This window comes from Cervus elaphus, chromosome 20, assembly GCF_910594005.1.
Source record: "Cervus elaphus chromosome 20, mCerEla1.1, whole genome shotgun sequence".
Taxonomy (NCBI): domain Eukaryota; kingdom Metazoa; phylum Chordata; class Mammalia; order Artiodactyla; family Cervidae; genus Cervus; species Cervus elaphus.
In genome coordinates this window covers 118,451,699-118,468,001 of record NC_057834.1, presented here as the reverse complement: position 1 = coordinate 118,468,001, position 16,303 = coordinate 118,451,699, and the positions used below count along the sequence as shown (strand labels likewise).

Below are 16,303 nucleotides of genomic sequence, written 5' to 3'. Positions count from 1 at the left end.
TCCCCACTGCACTTGGAGCAGGGAGGTTGGTGGAGTTATTTTTGTCTGCCTACAGGCTGAGATCACAGCACCTGGAGTCAGCCACACCCAGCCAGGTGCGCCCCTCCCCTGGGCCTGCTGAAGGATGCATTCTAGGCCACCTTGGCTTTCTCAGGAAAGCCCAGCTCATGCTGACCTGTCAGACCTGCCAGACCCTCCCCCCAGCCTCCTTGGAACCTTCCAGCTGGAGTCTGTTTGCACAGCTGGGGTGGGGGTAGAGGATGGGTGGGGAGGGGCTGCCCTCTGGGTCCTGAGGCTCTGGCCAAATATCCTTAGGCCACTTGGAAGTAGCCCAGAATGATGGAAAGGGGCCTGCAGACCCAAGAATAGGACGTCGAGTCCTGGGCTGCTGCATTCCAGCTGCCTGGTCTCTAGTGAGTCCCCCGGCCTCTATGAACCTGCATTCCCTTATCTGTAAAGTGGAGAGAATAAAACACACAGCAGTCTTTTGGGAGGACAAAATCTGATGATACACAAGAGTAAGCAGCCTAATGCCTGACACATAGTGGGGAACCAAACATGTTATTTCCCTTCCGTTTCTTCCCTATGCTTTTTCTCCTGATTTCTCACTCTGCAGGCTCATTAATTTTTTTTTAATTTTAATTCATTTATTTTATTGGAGGCATAATTGCTTTACAATGGTGTGTGCATTTCTGCTGTACAGTGAAGTGAGTCAGCTACATATATTTACATACATGTGTACATGTATCTCCTCCCTCTTTGACCTCCCTCCCTTACCCCCCATCCCACCGACCTAGGTCATCACAGAGCACCAAGCCGAGCTCCCTGTGCCATACTGTGGCTTCCTACCAGCCATCTGTTTTGCACACGGTAGTGTATTCCTGTCAATCCTAATCTCCCACTTTGTCCCCCCTTCCCTTCCCCAACTGAATTCGCATGTCTGTTCTCTACATCTGGGTCTCTATTCCTGCCCTGCAAATAGGTTCATCAGTACCTTTTTTTTTTTTTTTTTAGATTCCAGATATATGCATCAACACACGATGTTTGTTTTTCTCTTTCTGACTTACTTCACTCTGTATGACAGACTCTGTGCATACTTGCTAAGTCATTTCAGTCATGTCCGACTCTTTGCAACCCCATGGATGGTAGCCCAGCAGGCTCTTCTGTCCATGGGATTCTCCAGGTAAGAAAACTGGAGTAGGTTGCCAGGCCCTCCTCCAGGGGATCTTCCCCACCCAGGGATGGAACCTGTGTCTCTCATGTCTCCTGCATCGGCAGGCAGGTTTTTTTTTTTTACTACATTTCAAAGTTTTTTTTTTTTCATTTATTTTTATTAGTTGGAGACTAATTACTTTACAATACTGTAGTGGTTTTTGTCATACATTGACATGAATCAGCCATGGAGTTACATGTATTCCCCATCCCGATCCCCCCTCCCACCTCCCTCTCCACCCGATTCCTCTGGGTCTTCCCAGTGCACCAGGCCCGAGCACTTGCCTCATGCATCCAGCCTGGGCTGGTGATCTGTTTCACCCTTGATAATATACATGTTTTGATGCCGTTCTCTCGAAACATCCCACCCTCGCCTTCTCCCACAGAGTCCAAAATTCTGTTCTGTACATCTGTGTCTCTTTTTCTGTTTTGCATATAGGGGTATCGTTACCATCTTTCTAAATTCCATATATATGCGTTAGTATACTGTATTGGTCTTTATCTTTCTGGCTTACTTCACTCTGTATGATGGGCTCCAGTTTCATCCATCTCATTAGAACTGATTCAAATGAATTCTTTTTAATGGCTGAGTAATATTCCATGGTGTATATGTACCATAGCTTCCTTATCCATTCGTCTGCTGATGGGCATCTAGGTTGTTTCCATGTCCTGGCTATTATAAACAGTGCTGCGATGAACATTGGGGTGCATGTCTCTCTTTCAGATCTGGTTTCCAGGCAGGTTTTTATCACTAGCACCACCTGGGAAGCCCATGACAGACTCTAGAGTCATTATTATTCTGATAGATATTCACTGAGGGCCACTGCAGCAGGCACTATAGATGCTGTGCTGAATGAGGTGGGCCCTAGCCCTTGAACAACTTATGGCCTTAAGGCCAAGACAGAGAGACAAGGGCAATGCCCCACAGCCAGTGGAAATAAGACAACCTTTAAGAAGAAGTGCTGCCTGAACTGATCTTAAGGTCTCCTCAGACTTTCCTGAGTGGTCAAATGCCCCCTGCTTTCCTTTATCCTTTCAGCACCATCTCCTCCATGAAACCATCCAGGCTTTCTCCTGATCTCTCACAAAGCATTGTACTAAATACTTTACCATCCAGTGCTTGGAATGATGCTGTGAGATGGGTAACACCATTGCTTGTTTATGGATAAATTTCTGGGACTTGGAAAAGTCAGGTACAGCGGCAGGATGTCATCTGAATTTACCCCCTTGTTTGGATCCCAGCTCTTTCCACAAAGCTAACTTGCCTCTGTCTCAGGCCTTCCTTCTACCTGGAGCCCTCTCAGAGAAGTTATCACTGGCTTTTTAATGATTTGTTGTCTGAGCCATTGTCCCCACAGTCTAGAGGCCCTTCAGGAACTGGACCATATCTGATCCTGCCTATAAGCCAGATAGGCAGGATCTCAGGCATCCGTCTGGCACAGAGCAGCCAGCAGTGCCCGTTGGTTGAGATGACACCGGGTCAGAAGCACATCATGACTATCTCCCCGCTTCCACTGGGCAGAGTCTGTGATTAGAACATTCTTCTCTCTGGACGCCCTCGGGCAGCATGACCCCATGCTGTTGGCCCAGGTCCCTTCTTCAACCTCCTTTCTTCTTTGTCCCAGGTGCTCTGGGGCCAGCAGGATGTGACAGGACAGGATGTGTGCTGGCCACACGTGTCCAGCCAAGCAAGCCGACCCAGGAGGCGAAGACGAGAACACGCTGAGGTAGGGTGGATGCCGGGGGCCGGAGACACGCCTGACAAGAAGTCACACCTCATCAACCCAGTAAACCTCAGCAAGGCCTTGCTAAGCAGCTTAAGGAATTGAGGGCTGGGACAAAGTGCTCTGAGAATGAGCCTCCAAAGCAGGAAGAAGATCTGGCCAACCCCTCAGACATGGGTCACTCTGTTGCTGATGTCCAAGTGGCTGTTCTCCTCCCCCGTCAGAGCCCAGCTATGCTTGGCCTGTTTGCTTGGATCCTAGCAGGCCCTGAGGCTGAGGGAGCCTGGGAAGGAGCACCCCCAACCCCGGGGTGGGGGTGGGGAGTCGTGACTGACAGGTTGTCAGGGGGCTGACTTTTGGATGGGAGCTTGGGCGGATCAGACAGCAGCTGAGATCCCAGTGGGGGGACTGGCCCTGGTGATGGATGCGCTAAGTCTCTCCTGACTACCTCTGCTCTGCTCCCCTTGCCCACCCCCCAGCTCCCATCCCTCCTTCTTGTGCTCTCCTTGGTCACTGGCCAGCGGTGCTGGGGCTGGAAGAGCCAGCAGATCCATCAGGCAGGGGCTGCAGGGAGGCTGGCGTCATCAGTTCATGAATCGTCTCAGCTCTGGGGCTCTGTCAGTGGGAGCCAGCGCAGCGGCATCTGGAGTATGTACCCCAAGGGCATAGTACACGCAAGGGAGAAAGGGGCTGCTGGGGCCAGACAGATCTGGCCTCAAACACTGGCGCCACCACTTCGCCAGCCCTGTGACCTGGGGCAAGCCTCAGGGTCCTCCTTTGTAAAACAGGGATAATACTACCTAACTCAGAGGTTGTTGAGAGGATCAAACAAGTGAAAGGGTTTCCAGATTGCCTACCAGTGAACTTCCCTGATGGCTTAGTGGTAAAGAATCTACCTGCCAATGTAGGAGACGTGGGTTCAATCCCTGGGTCAGGAAGATCCCCTGGAGAAAGAAATGGCAAGCCACTCCAATGTTCTTGCCTGGGAAATTCCACAGACAGTGGAACCTGGAGGGCTAGAGTCCATGGGGCCCCAAAAGAGTTGGACACAACTTAGTGACTAAAACACACCACCACGACCAGTGGGCATTTCCATTACTGCTAAGCACACAGTGGGCTTGTGGCAGAATCCAGCTCCCATCTGCCTCTCTGCCTCCCAGACTTTTGTTCTTCCTCTGTACTAGCCTAGGCTTCAGCCTGGTCTGGAGGCAGAAGACTTGATGACCTTGAGAGTTGAGCCCCTCTGGGTCTGCCTGATTCAATTCCAGGGGTTGGGAGCACATAAGAATCCGGCTATTGCTTTGTTTGTTTAGCTGATTACATGACTGATGAGTGAATGTGAAATTGTACCTTCCCATGAATTCTTAAGCTGATCACTAGAAACTCATCTTGAAGGGTGTTTCATGCGGGAGGAAGCAAGCAGAAGCTCCAGCCAACTGAGTGACTTGCAAACTTTAGGGGGAGATGTGACACCCATTAAGAGCTATTAGCTAAGAACCCAGGGCAGATAATATATTAATGCCATGTCTGATCTGTTAATAGCATAATCCCCAGTGCTAATGCTCATCCCCAGCATTCAGTCAATCTCTGTCAAGGGAGGGAATAAAGGAAGCCTGACACAGACTTTGTCTGTTCCCCTAAGCCAAGTGGCACTTCCATGCGCCTGGGAGATTTGGTGAAAACTTGCTCTGAACCTAAGACTGCTCATATGTTCCACAATTTATCACACTTCTCATCCCCTGCTCAGGACAGGGCAACCTCCTCCATGTTGTGTTAAACCACTAGACCCACACACAACATTTAGTCCTTCTCCTTTTTCTACAAAAACATAATTGCCCTGAGAATTTTGCCACCACGTTACTGAAGATTTGAGGGTGTCACGGGGGAGGGACCACTGAATTTACCAACTGAAAAGGTAGAACACCCCACCTTCCAAACTCCAAGTTCTTGATCTGTGATCCCTCTCCCGAGGCTTCTGGGAAATGTCATTCAGGGGGTCTCTCTGCCCCTTCCTGCCCTAACCCACAGTTTTTCTTGCAGGGAGGAGGGCTTCCAGTCTGCCTTCCCCAGGCCCCAAAATTCCAAAGGACACATTATTCTCCTCTATTTTCCCTTCCATATGAATCTCCCAGGCCCTGTGGACCCAAGGCAGGTTAGGACTCAGGGTAGAGAAGCCCTTTCTAAGGTTCTAAGTTTGAGAGCTCTCTAGACTGTTGAGCTCCCTGTCAAGGGAGGTGAGTCAGCTCAGTGAGGCTGTAGAAGCTCCTCCAGGGTACAGATGTCACTTCCCAGCTCTTTATTCAACTTGGGGGTTGAAAAGGACAAGAAGCTGGGAGGCAGAGAACCCGTGTTTTTGGCCCCCGCTCTCTTACTGTCAACATGAACCTGCTCAAAATCCCCCTCTGTCTCTGTGCTTCCATTCCTTCATCTGCACAATGCAGTGAGGAGAAGAGAATGGGGAGGGCAGACTGGATGCTCTCTCAGGGTCCCCACAGCTCTGAATCACTGTAGTTTCCTAGTATCTCAAGAGTGGAAGGTGATTTGTTTTTTCTGCAGCAGAAACTGAGTGTCAAGTTTGTGGGGAATTGAGAAAGATTGCATCTTAGTACTCTGGCCCTGGGCCCAGTTGGGGCTCGCTCTGTCTGGCTGCTGCAGAGGGGGATGGAGGTCCCCGGACTGCCCTCTGGTCTGTGGAGAAAGTGAAGCTGGTTCTTGGTGTCCTGCATGGAGTGGGGCGAGCCACGCTGATGGGCTCCCCAGACTGTGCAGAGAAAGGATGGCAGCAGCACAGAACTCGGTGGCCTCTGTCCAGGGGATGGGGTGGGGAGCATCTCTCTGCATCCCTGTGCTGCTGAGGTCATGGAGGTGAACTCTGCTCTGTGGGTGGGACTAGGATATGGAGGTCATGCCTGTCTGTCTTCTTGCAATGCGGGCTCCATGGGAGGATATGGGTACACAGGGGTCTCTCTGACTCTCATTGAGATTGGTCCAAAACTTTTCCTAAGTTCTCTGGAGGTCTTTTTAATTATAGAAACAGTTGCGCAGTGGTATCCAACTCATCGCAACCCCATGGATTGTAGCCAGCCAGATTTCTCCTTCCGTGGAATTTTCCAGGCAAGAATACTGGAGTGCGTTGCCATACCCTTCTCCAGAGGATCTTCCTGATCCAGGGATCGAACCTGGGTCTCTTGCATTTCAGGCAGAGTCATCATCTGGACCACCAGGAAAGCCCAAGAAAACTGGAATGAGTCGCCATGTCCTCCTTCAGGGGATCTTCTCCACCCAGGGATTGAACCCATATCTCTCTCTTACATCGTTTGCATTGCCATGTGGGTTCTTCTAGTGTCACCTGGGAAGCCCCTTTTTAATTATGAGTAACATTAAAAAAATAAACCAGCTCCCACATGCCAGGTTCTGTGTTGGGCACTGAGGTATAGCAGTGAATAAGAAATGGCTGTGGGACTTCCCTGGTGGTCCTGTGGTTAAGACTGCATCCTTCCAGTGCAGCAGGTGTGGGTTCAATCCCTGGTCAGGGAACTAAGATTCTACATGCCATGCAGCACAGCCAAAAAAGAAACAAAGAAATAGCCTTTGGCTCCGGCCCTGTAGTGCACTCCACCACCCACCACTGCTGGTTTCTGGGACCCCACCAATGTGGAGCACACCTTCACTGCCATCCAGCCAGAGGGCAGGCAGCTTGGCCAGGCAAGTGTTTAGAGCAGAAGGGATTCTGCCTCGTGGCCAGGAAGTTCCCTCAGCCCCAAGGAGCCTCTAAAGCAGCACAGCATTGACCTGAAAGACCACCCACTCTTCCTGGAGGTGGAGAAGTGCTTGAACGCAGGGTCAGCTGTGGCCATGATCTGGAGGAACTGAACGTGGCAAAGGCGGGGCAACTGGTGCTTGGGGAGACCAATTCAGTGGAATCCAAATCAAGCACAGTATGAGGGGACTTCTGCATTCAAGTCAGAAGGAACATCATTCAGAGCAGTGATGCAGTCAAAAGTGCTGAAAAAGAAATCAGCCTATGGTTTAAGCCTGAAGAATTGGTGACTACAAGTCTTTTGCTTTTGACTGGATCTATAAATAACAGGGAAGCAAAGCAGTGGTCTCTTTCACACCACTTAATGTGCTCTTGGGTATGGCTCTGCGTTCCATGGATTTGGAAACAGTGGGATTAATCTTTCCTTCCTAAAATACTTGCCAATAAAAGACTTTGGAAACTGGATAAAAGAAAGATAGAAAGAAAGAGAAAGAAAGAAAGGAAGAAAGGAGGGAAGGAGGGAAGAAACAGACAAGGAAGGAGGGAAGGGAAGAAGGAAGGAAGGGAGGAAGGAAGAGCCCGTCTCACTTGGGGAGAAAAAGACAAGATTATGATAAAAGGCAGTCCATTCTCTGACAGAAGGCTGTGGGACAGATGGAGCTGGTACCCAGATGTAGCAGAGCCAGACAAAATTTCTGAAGTCTAAGCAAGAATTTGATAGATTAAGAGAATGTAGGGATGAAACTGGCCTGTTCTGGGGAGAAGGAGCAATGCCTGCAAAAGCCTATCATAGGGAGTGGGCAGGGTTCATTCTGAGCCATGCAGGGGCTGTTTCTTTCACGAGAAAGACTGGTGTAGAGCAAGAAATAGGAGTTGGGGAGGGGAGTTCGGGACACGGGAAGGAACTGAGGCTGGAAAGGAAGAGCCCAGGATCAGGCAGGGTCTGAAGCCATGAAGGTGGAGGAGGCTGAGCATTATCCTGCAGTGGGAGCCAGCGAGAGCTTTTGGCTGGGGTGACATGGTTGCATGTGTAGTTAGATGTGTCAGCCATGCTGTGTGGAATGGACAAGAGGGAGAGGGGTCTGGGGACAAGTTGGGAGACTGGTTCAGCGAATCAGATGCAGGAGGAGGATGGATGGGCTGCCGTAGTAGAAACAGTACTGGAGATAAATGGATATATTTGTGAGACTATGGAGGTGGAATCAACAGGACCTTCGTTCCCATGAACTCTGAATTCTGAATCCTTTAATTTTCCAAATTCACTGTATCTTTTAAGCCACTCAGTGATTACATCCACCAACACAGTAATAGTAAAGGAACTAGTCATTTGGGTTTTATTTGTGCAGCTTTGGAAATTGGTCTTACCACCCACCACCTATCATGACATAATAGGAAATCAGAGCTTTGGATCATCAGAACCTGTATAACTTTGCCTCAATTAGTCAATATAGCCTAAAGCAGAGAAACCTGATATTTTAGTTACCTGAGTTGCAGCTGGTCACCAATATCTGGTCTCTCTTATCTCTGGCATCACCCTGCACATGGTTGTCTGCATGACAGTCAGAAGGATCTTTCTAAAATGAAAATTGGATCTTGCCTTAAAATTCCATGGTAGTGCCAGGGTTCTTCTCTCCTCTCTCAGCACCCTGTCCCTCAGTGGGCCTGGTCCACCTCCAAGGGTACCACCTCTGTGCTATTTATTCTCAAATACATCTCACAGTCAGAATGCTATCCTGATTTTCAGCCTCCAGAGTCTACCTGAAAGCCTTAACTTGATCTTCCATCAGACCCCTGTCACCCAAACCCCGCATCTTCTAATGCCTCCCAGTGTTGTAAATGCTGCCACTAGCTGCGGGTCATCCCTGGTCATCAGTTTTCCTCTCTCTTCCCTCCACCTGCTTCTCTCCAACTCTGCTGACAAGGCCCCCATCCTCGAATCTAAACCCCCATGTTCTCTTGCTGGGATCCCTTCAGGAATCTTCTGTCTGGAATCCCTGCTTCTGTCTTGCTGTTCTCTAAACCAATCTTCACACAGCAGCCAAAAGGAACCTGTTTTTAAAAGATTTTTTAAAAAATATGGATCATTTTTAAAGTCTTTATTAAATTTGGTACAACGTTGCTTCTGCCTTATGTTTTGACTTTTTAGCTGAGAGTTATGTGAGATCCTAGCTCCCTGTGTGCTGGGCTGTGCTCAGTCGCTCAGTTGTGTCCAGCTCTTTGCAACCCAATGGGTTGTAGCCCACAGGCTCTCTGTCCATGGGATTCTCCAGGCAAGCTCCTGGAGTGGGTTGCCATTTCCTCCTCCTGGGGATCGTCCCAACCCAGGGACTGACCCTGAGTCTCCTGTGTCTCTGGCACTGGCAGAAGGATTTTTTTTAACCACTGAGTCACCTGGGAAGACTTCTAGCTCTCTAACCAGTGTTCAAACCCACAGCCACTGCATTGGAGGGTGAAGTCCCAACCACTGGACCACCAAAGAAGTTCCCCCAAGGGACTTTTTAAAACATAAAATGGATCATGCCATTCTCCATCCCTCTGCTTAAAATCAAGTATCACTTCCCACTTCTCTTAAAATATTGACAAAGTTGACAGGGCCCAGTATAATCTGGCCCTTGCATACCTGTGTTGCATTTGTAGCATATCAAGTCAGCTATGCCAGAACTACATTTCTCAGAATTCCCTCTGCTGCACACCCCAGGTGTGCAAGGCACATGGAGAGGGTTTGCTGGAGGTTTAGAAGGAGGAAGCGAAACAGCAGTCTTCTAAACTCCAAGTGCAGGGTCCCAGGCAGTGACTGGTCACTCTACGCTGCCTTTTTTTGTTTTCTTGAACATGTGATGCACCTCCACTTCTTAGCCTTTATGTGTGCTCCCTCCCCCCGATGCTCTGCTTCAATCTCTGCCTTAACACTCCTGTTCTTCCCACAGGTCTCAGTCCTGTTTTCTCATGGCGCTAAATACTTCTTTTTTTCATAGCTCTTAATGGTTTGTGGGGTCTTTTCCAGTGAGTTGGCTCTTTGCACCAGGTGGCCAAAGTATTGGAGTTTCCGCTTCAGCATCAGTCCTTCCAATGAGTATTCAGGATTGATTTCCTTTAAGATTGTCTGGATTGATCTCCTTGCTGTTCAAGGGACTCTCAATAGTCTTCTCCAACACCACAGTTCAAAAGCATCAATTCTTCAGTGCTCAGCCTTCCTTATGGTCCACCTCTCACATCCGCACATGACTACTGAAAAAACCACTAAAGAGTCACACACAACTGAGCTACTGAACAACAGTGGTTTGTGGGATGTTTTGTTTGTGCATGTGTATATGGTGTGGCCATTTCTATTACGTGTCTCCCCAGCAGACCATAACTTTCTTGTGGGCAGAGGCCACATCTGATCGCTTCACCTCGTGTAGCCCTGCCTGAGAGGAGTGGGTGTGCCATAGTTGTTCTTTCATGATGACTCATTTAATAATTGAATGAAACAAAGAATGAGTAAACAAAGGGAAGAAAGAAAGGAAGGAAGAAGGAAAAAAGCAAAGGATGATAGAGGAGATAGAATGGAAGGAAGAGAAGAAAATAAAAGCAGGTCTCATTTGTTGTGCAATTTTCAGCTAAATTACCACTTCCCCAGGAGGCTGGGTTAGAGGCCCCTCTGGGTTCCTCCGTGCCACATCCCTTCTCACACTGGATCCTGAGTATCTCTTGCTTTTTCCTCTCCCTCACCAGACTATAAGCTCTCTGAGGTGGGGCCTAGGCAGGAGGAGTGCAGTAAATGTGTGGTGATGGGGCTGGACCCATGGGAAGCCTGAGGTTCTCTGCCTGGCATTCCTTCCAGGTCTTTTTTACTGTGGATACCCCACTCACCGCCAAGTCTCAGCTCTCCCTCTCCCCAGAGTCTTCACTGTTATCTGAACAGCCATGCTTCCCTGGCCTCCCGTTCTCCATCCAGCAATATCCAGATGCCCTTCCCACCAGCCTTCTAGAACAGGCCCTGCTTGGCCTGCCAGAGGACGGGTCTCTGGGGCAGTAGAGGCTCACTCAAGACATGGGACAGACTGATTTTTTTTTTCCAAGGATTTTCTTCCTTCCAAATGCTTCCCCAGTGATTGAAGGATTTGCCTGAAATAACAAAGGTCACTGGGCCCACCAGAACAGAAGGGAGGGTTCAGGCAAATCCTGGGTAATTTCCCCTGGGTTCTGGGGAACATGACTCCCTCCGTGGCCAACAGTCTCAGTTCTGCCCCTGTGGGGTGTCCTACAGCACATCCTGCTCTCTATCTCCTCCCAAGTCAGTGCCTTCCCCACCCCCTGACCCCCGAAAGGCCCTGGGGTTAACTTGCTGTCAGTAATATGGCTGCCTGTGGTCCAGAGTTCCAATCCTTATGTTGTTGTTTAGTCGCTAAGTCGTGTCTGACTCTTTTGTGACCCCATGAACTGTGGCCCACCAGACTCCTCTGTGTCTGGGATTTCCCAGGCAAGAATACTGGAGTTGGTTGCCATTTCCTTCGCCAGTGCATCTTCCGCACCCAGGGATTGAACTCATGTCTTCTGCATTGCAGGCAGATTCTTTACCACTGAGCCACCTGGGGAGCCCCCCAAGTATCCAGTCCTTATACTTCATTCATTCATCCATTCACTCACATATATTCCTTCCAGGCTGGGCACGAGGGTTGCAAGATAAACAGTCTCTGACTAGACAAGAGGCACGTAAACAATCAGAGCCTCATATGACAGATGGGATCACAGGGGGCCAAAGAAGAGGGACACGGGAGACAAGGGAGCCTTTTCTGAAGAAGTGACGTCTAAGCGGACACCTGAAGGATTAAAGGCTTTGGCCAGGCAGAGGGGCAGGTGTTCCCAGCACTGAGAACAGCAAGTCAGGCTCACAAGCAGAAGTGAGCACTTGATGGGGATGACCTCACAAAGGGACTTAGAAGGCCACGATGACAAACTTGAACTTCCTCAAGGGGCAGTGGAGAGCCACCTATAGGTCCATGTCTATGTAACTGTGAGCCGGAACTGACCAGTCTGCACTTGATCAGGTGTGGAGAGCAGCCTCTTATGCCTCCCCTGCTCTTATCTCACTGTGGGGCCCAGGGCCTGTCCTTCCCGCCCCAGATCTCAGCCTCCTCCACGTCCAGGCCTCTTCATCTAGAAAACGAGGCCCTGGGACGAAAGGCTCCTCCAGCTCTGAGATGCTCCTGTCCTGAGACATTCTCTTTCATTAGTTATCTAATCGATTGCATAACATTTTCCGAGCACAGATCTGACGGCGGGCAGGCATTTTACGAGGAGACAGGGATCCCAGTGCTGTCCTGCAGGAGCTCACAGAGTGCTGGGGGGCAGATCATTGGAGCTGGACCCACAGCACGAAGCAGAGTAAGTTCAGAGCCGCGGGAGCCGAGTGGAGCCAGTGATTCATTCTCCCTCAGGGGCCCGGGGGCGGCTTCGGAAAGGAGGCGCTGATGATCCTGTCCTTGAAGGCTGTGCTGGGGAATGAAGATAGGGCCTGCTTTGTTCAGGGAGAATGAGTCAGCTGGGGGCCGGAGGCAGGAAAGGAGGCCTGGACGCAGGTAGCTAGCAGGCCCCTGGGGGCCCCTGAATGCCCTGAGAGTGTGCTCCATCCTCTGCAGGGCAAGCGGAGCCCCAGGAACCCTGAGGAGGGGGTTGAACTTTTCTGCTGTGTCTTTGGGATCCTGGAGCCGACTTTGCTTCAGTGACTGGAGTCAGTTCATGTTGTGCAAACGAGAAAGGAGGGGCGATCTTAGGGACCCAGCTATTGGTCAGGCTGTGAGCCAGGTGGCTGAAATACATATCTTCGCTATTTTAACCCTAAGGAGAACTCTCTTAGATAGAAATGCTAATTCAGTTTTTGAGGGAGGAAACAGAAGCTCAGAGTTTAAAGCACCCAGTGTGATGTGGCACAGTGAGAAGGTGGTGGAGCCAGGACCACACCTATATCCCCTAAGTGCCTGACCCCCGAGCTTTGCCCCTCCCACCAGCCGCCCCTGAAAGCTCCAAGCCAGCCTTGGGCTCCACCAGACCCAGCGCCTGCACCCAAGTGCTCTGTCCGAGATGTTTCCTGCTGGCCTTGGGTGATGGTGGGGTGTGGAGGGTAGTGAGTGTTGGCAGGGAAGGAGACCAAGTGCCCCCTTCTGTCCTGTCACTGGACACCCTCCAGGAATGGGCACCAGGCTCCCCACTGGCCCGGTGGGGGGGATAAACTCTTGAACTCGCCCCAGAGATAAAAAGTGCTATCTCCTCCTAGGCCTGAGTGTTGGCAGATGGGGACTCTCGGGCCCACCTCCGGCTGCCTCCTTCCACAGCTGTGAGGAAAAGCTGTCTGAAGAGGGTGGGAAGGGGACCCCTTGGGCCCTGCCCTCCCCTGGAGATGCCCCATCTCTTGCTTCTTTAGGGTCTACTGAACAGACCCCCTGTCCTGCAGGGCCTAGAGTGGGGGTGCAAGACTCGAGGGAGCTGTGAGGTCACATCCTGGCCCTGCTACTTCTGGGAAACGGGTTTATAAGCAGACTTCTTTTGAGCCTCAGCTTCTTCATCTGTAAAATGGGGATGATAACCCCTTCCAGGAGCCAAGTGACACCAGTGCCTGGAACAGATCGAGCTCTTTGCAAACAGATCATTACAAAGCAGAGATAGAAGGGAGCCTGACTGCCTGGGTTCAAGTGTCCAGCTCTGCATCTCCAGCTGTGGGAACTTATGGAAACTTGTCTTCAACTCAGCCTTGCTTTCCTCTTCAAGAAAATGAGGATTGTGAGACTGACCCTGGCTAATTCAGGCAAAGCACCCAGGACAATGCCTGGCACAGTGGTGGGTACTATGTGAGTATTGTTTGTTTATTATTAGCATTTCTCTCTACTTCACCCACTGATCCTCCTGGACCCTCTCTGCTCTGGGACGGACCGCTGTTTCTCAGTCTCCCTTTCTTCCTGGGGCAAACCTCTCTCACGCCCATATTCTCTCTCCCTTCTCAGAGGGAGGGAATTTTGGTGATCCCTTTCCAGCATTCAGGGAGGGACTGAGGCTGATGGGGACACAGGCCTTGTAGCCCAGCTTAGAGTGAGTAGGCTCCATTAGTCGGTCTCCCGCAGCGCCTGCCCTGTGCTGGAGAACAGACCATGCTTCTCCTGATCCTACAGACAAAAATGCCACAGTGGTGATTCATGGACTCAGGATCCCAGAAAGCTGGGACTGAAAGGGGCCCCAGAGGGTACCCGCCTATTCCACATCCATGCCCCTTGCCCCTGGTCTCCTTATAGAAGGTAGCAGACCTCCAATATCATCTCAGGGTAGCAAGATTCAATAAGTGCCCCCTGCTGCTGGGACTAACGACCAAGGACCACTAAGTCTGGGTCTTCCAGGCCTGGGAGTGAGCCTGTGTGTCCCTCTGCAGTCACAGCTGGGCAGACCAGCTCTGAGCCTTTGCTATTTGAGGGCTGTTTTGATAACCTCTTACCATTCCTCCCCCTCCTGCAAAGCCCCACCTGATCACCCCACACCCGGGGCCTCCTCTTATCTCCTCACTCTAAGCTCTCCATCCATTACTGTGCACGAGTTTTATCTGAGTCTCCACGGAATGGGATTGATTTCTATGAATAATTGGAATAGCTGGCTGGTGACCCAGTGTTGCTGCCACCAGGGTGGCTGGGGCTTCAAAGCTCCCATCCAACTCTTCCCCTCTCTCCATTCCCATGGCTGTTATCTGGTCCAGGCCACTCTGACCTTTGGCTTGGATCATGGTTACAGCTTTCTGACTGCTCTTTCTGCCTGGCTTACAGCTCCTTCCCTCCCACCCCCGTCTTCTACTCCCAGCCATCTTCTCTAGAGCAGCCAGATCCATCTGTAAAAGCTCAAACCCTTCCCTTGGCTTGTCATTTAGGGCCTTTCTGATCAAATCCCAATTTAACTTTTTGGCCCATGGATAAATATTCATTCTTGTGTTCCCTAAGCACAATCAAGTTTTCTTTCAAGTTGCGCCCCTCGGGGGTGTTCATTCATTCATTCATTCATTCTTCATTCACCTTTGAATACCTGTCTTATCCAGGCCCTCCATGGGCCACCGAGAATGCAGAGAGGAATCAGGCATAGACCTGTCTTTAGAGAGCACATGAGCTAGCTGAAGAGGCAGATGTATAAACTGGCCATCTGTACTGGGGTGAAATAGGTGAGGTGTCTAGGGAAGCACAGGTTTGGAGAGAGTGGAGTAGAGCTGCAAGAGCCTAGAGAGTCCTATGCCAGCATGGAGTTAGTAGGGAAGACTTCCTGGAGGAGGGGGCATCGACTGAGGTCTTGAAGGATGAGAAAACTGGCCACATAGAGTAAAGGTAATTTTTCTGTTAAGCAAAGCTGACTTCTTGAACCAGACCAGTTCAAATACTGCACCCTTTAAGAATTCTTCCTTGTATAAGGGATGTTATACGATATTTCCCCTTCTCTGTCTGACTTACTTCACTCGGTATGACACTCTCTAGGTCTATCCATGTTGCCACAAATGACATTTTCCGTTCTTTTTAATGGTTGAGTAATATACCATATGTATTCCTTATATGTGGAATCTAAAAATAAATGATACAAATGAACTCACAAAACAGAAGAGACTCACAGACTTAGAAAATGAACTTCTGGTTACCAGAGGGAAAGGGATAGTTAGGGGGCTTGGGCAAGTCACATACACACTGCTATATTCAAAACAGATAACCGACAAGGACCTGCTGTACACCATATGGAACTCTACTCGGTGCTATGTGCCAGCCTGGACGGGAAGGTGGTCTGGGGGAGAACGGATATGCATATACATATAGCTGAGCCCCTTCACTGTTCAGCTGAAACTATCACAACATTGTTAATCTGATACCCCAAAACAAAAAGTTTAAAGTTTGAAAAAAAAATAAGAAATCTTTCTTAATTGGCAATACCTATACTGCCCTCAATCCAGGGCTGGCCTCATGAGTATGCAGCTCACGGAGTCCCTTAGAGGAGCCCATATGCTTGGTTTAATCTTCTGCTGTTGCTGTCTGAAATTATTTAGAATTTCAGTAATTCACATCTTCAGTAAGTCCCTCCAAAGTCTATAACTGATCCTGCCTCCCTCAACTCTTGTCACTTTCAGCCTTTTATTATGGTTGTATCCCCTCCCCAGCCAAATGCCATATCTTTTCCCTGGGGACCATCTACAACTCTGGGTGGATTTGATTCATCCCTGATCTCAGGGTCCAGCACCAAGGTGGGCACCAAATAGCCTCTGTGAAAATCTTGGTGAAGGCAATCAGACCCCACTGGAACCTAGTCGTTTCATCAGAGCCGTGACAGCACCCCATGGGAGAAAGTGTAGTCCCCTTGCATGCACTCCAGGAATTCAGACAAAAGGGATGGCTGTGGCTGGAGGCGGCAGGAAGTGCTCCCTCAAGGACCCACCACTGCTCTCCTGTCAAATGTCCCCTCTCAGTCCTCCCTGAGTTTTAGTCTCAATTCTTGGTGTACTGATACCCTCCCCTCTCTGGGCCTCTCCCTGGGCTTCTGGGCAGAGAGAAGAGAGAAGCTGGGAGGTAGGATGACAGCATCTTAATTTCCCTGCTAATTACAAGTGCTGGGAAGAGAGGTG

The 16,303-nt window shown here is 50.0% G+C and overlaps 1 protein-coding gene across 1 annotated transcript in view; it reads left to right on the top strand.

Moving 5' to 3' along the window:
• LOC122676649 (putative selection and upkeep of intraepithelial T-cells protein 1 homolog) overlaps positions 1 to 16,303 on the top strand; it is a 165,489-nt gene that overhangs the window by 43,358 nt on the left and 105,828 nt on the right. The window contains exons 2-4 of the mRNA XM_043876137.1: positions 2,838 to 2,939; positions 11,949 to 12,063; positions 13,444 to 13,523. The gene's annotated coding sequence lies outside the window, so the exon portion shown is untranslated. The remainder of the gene's footprint in view (positions 1 to 2,837; positions 2,940 to 11,948; positions 12,064 to 13,443; positions 13,524 to 16,303) is intronic.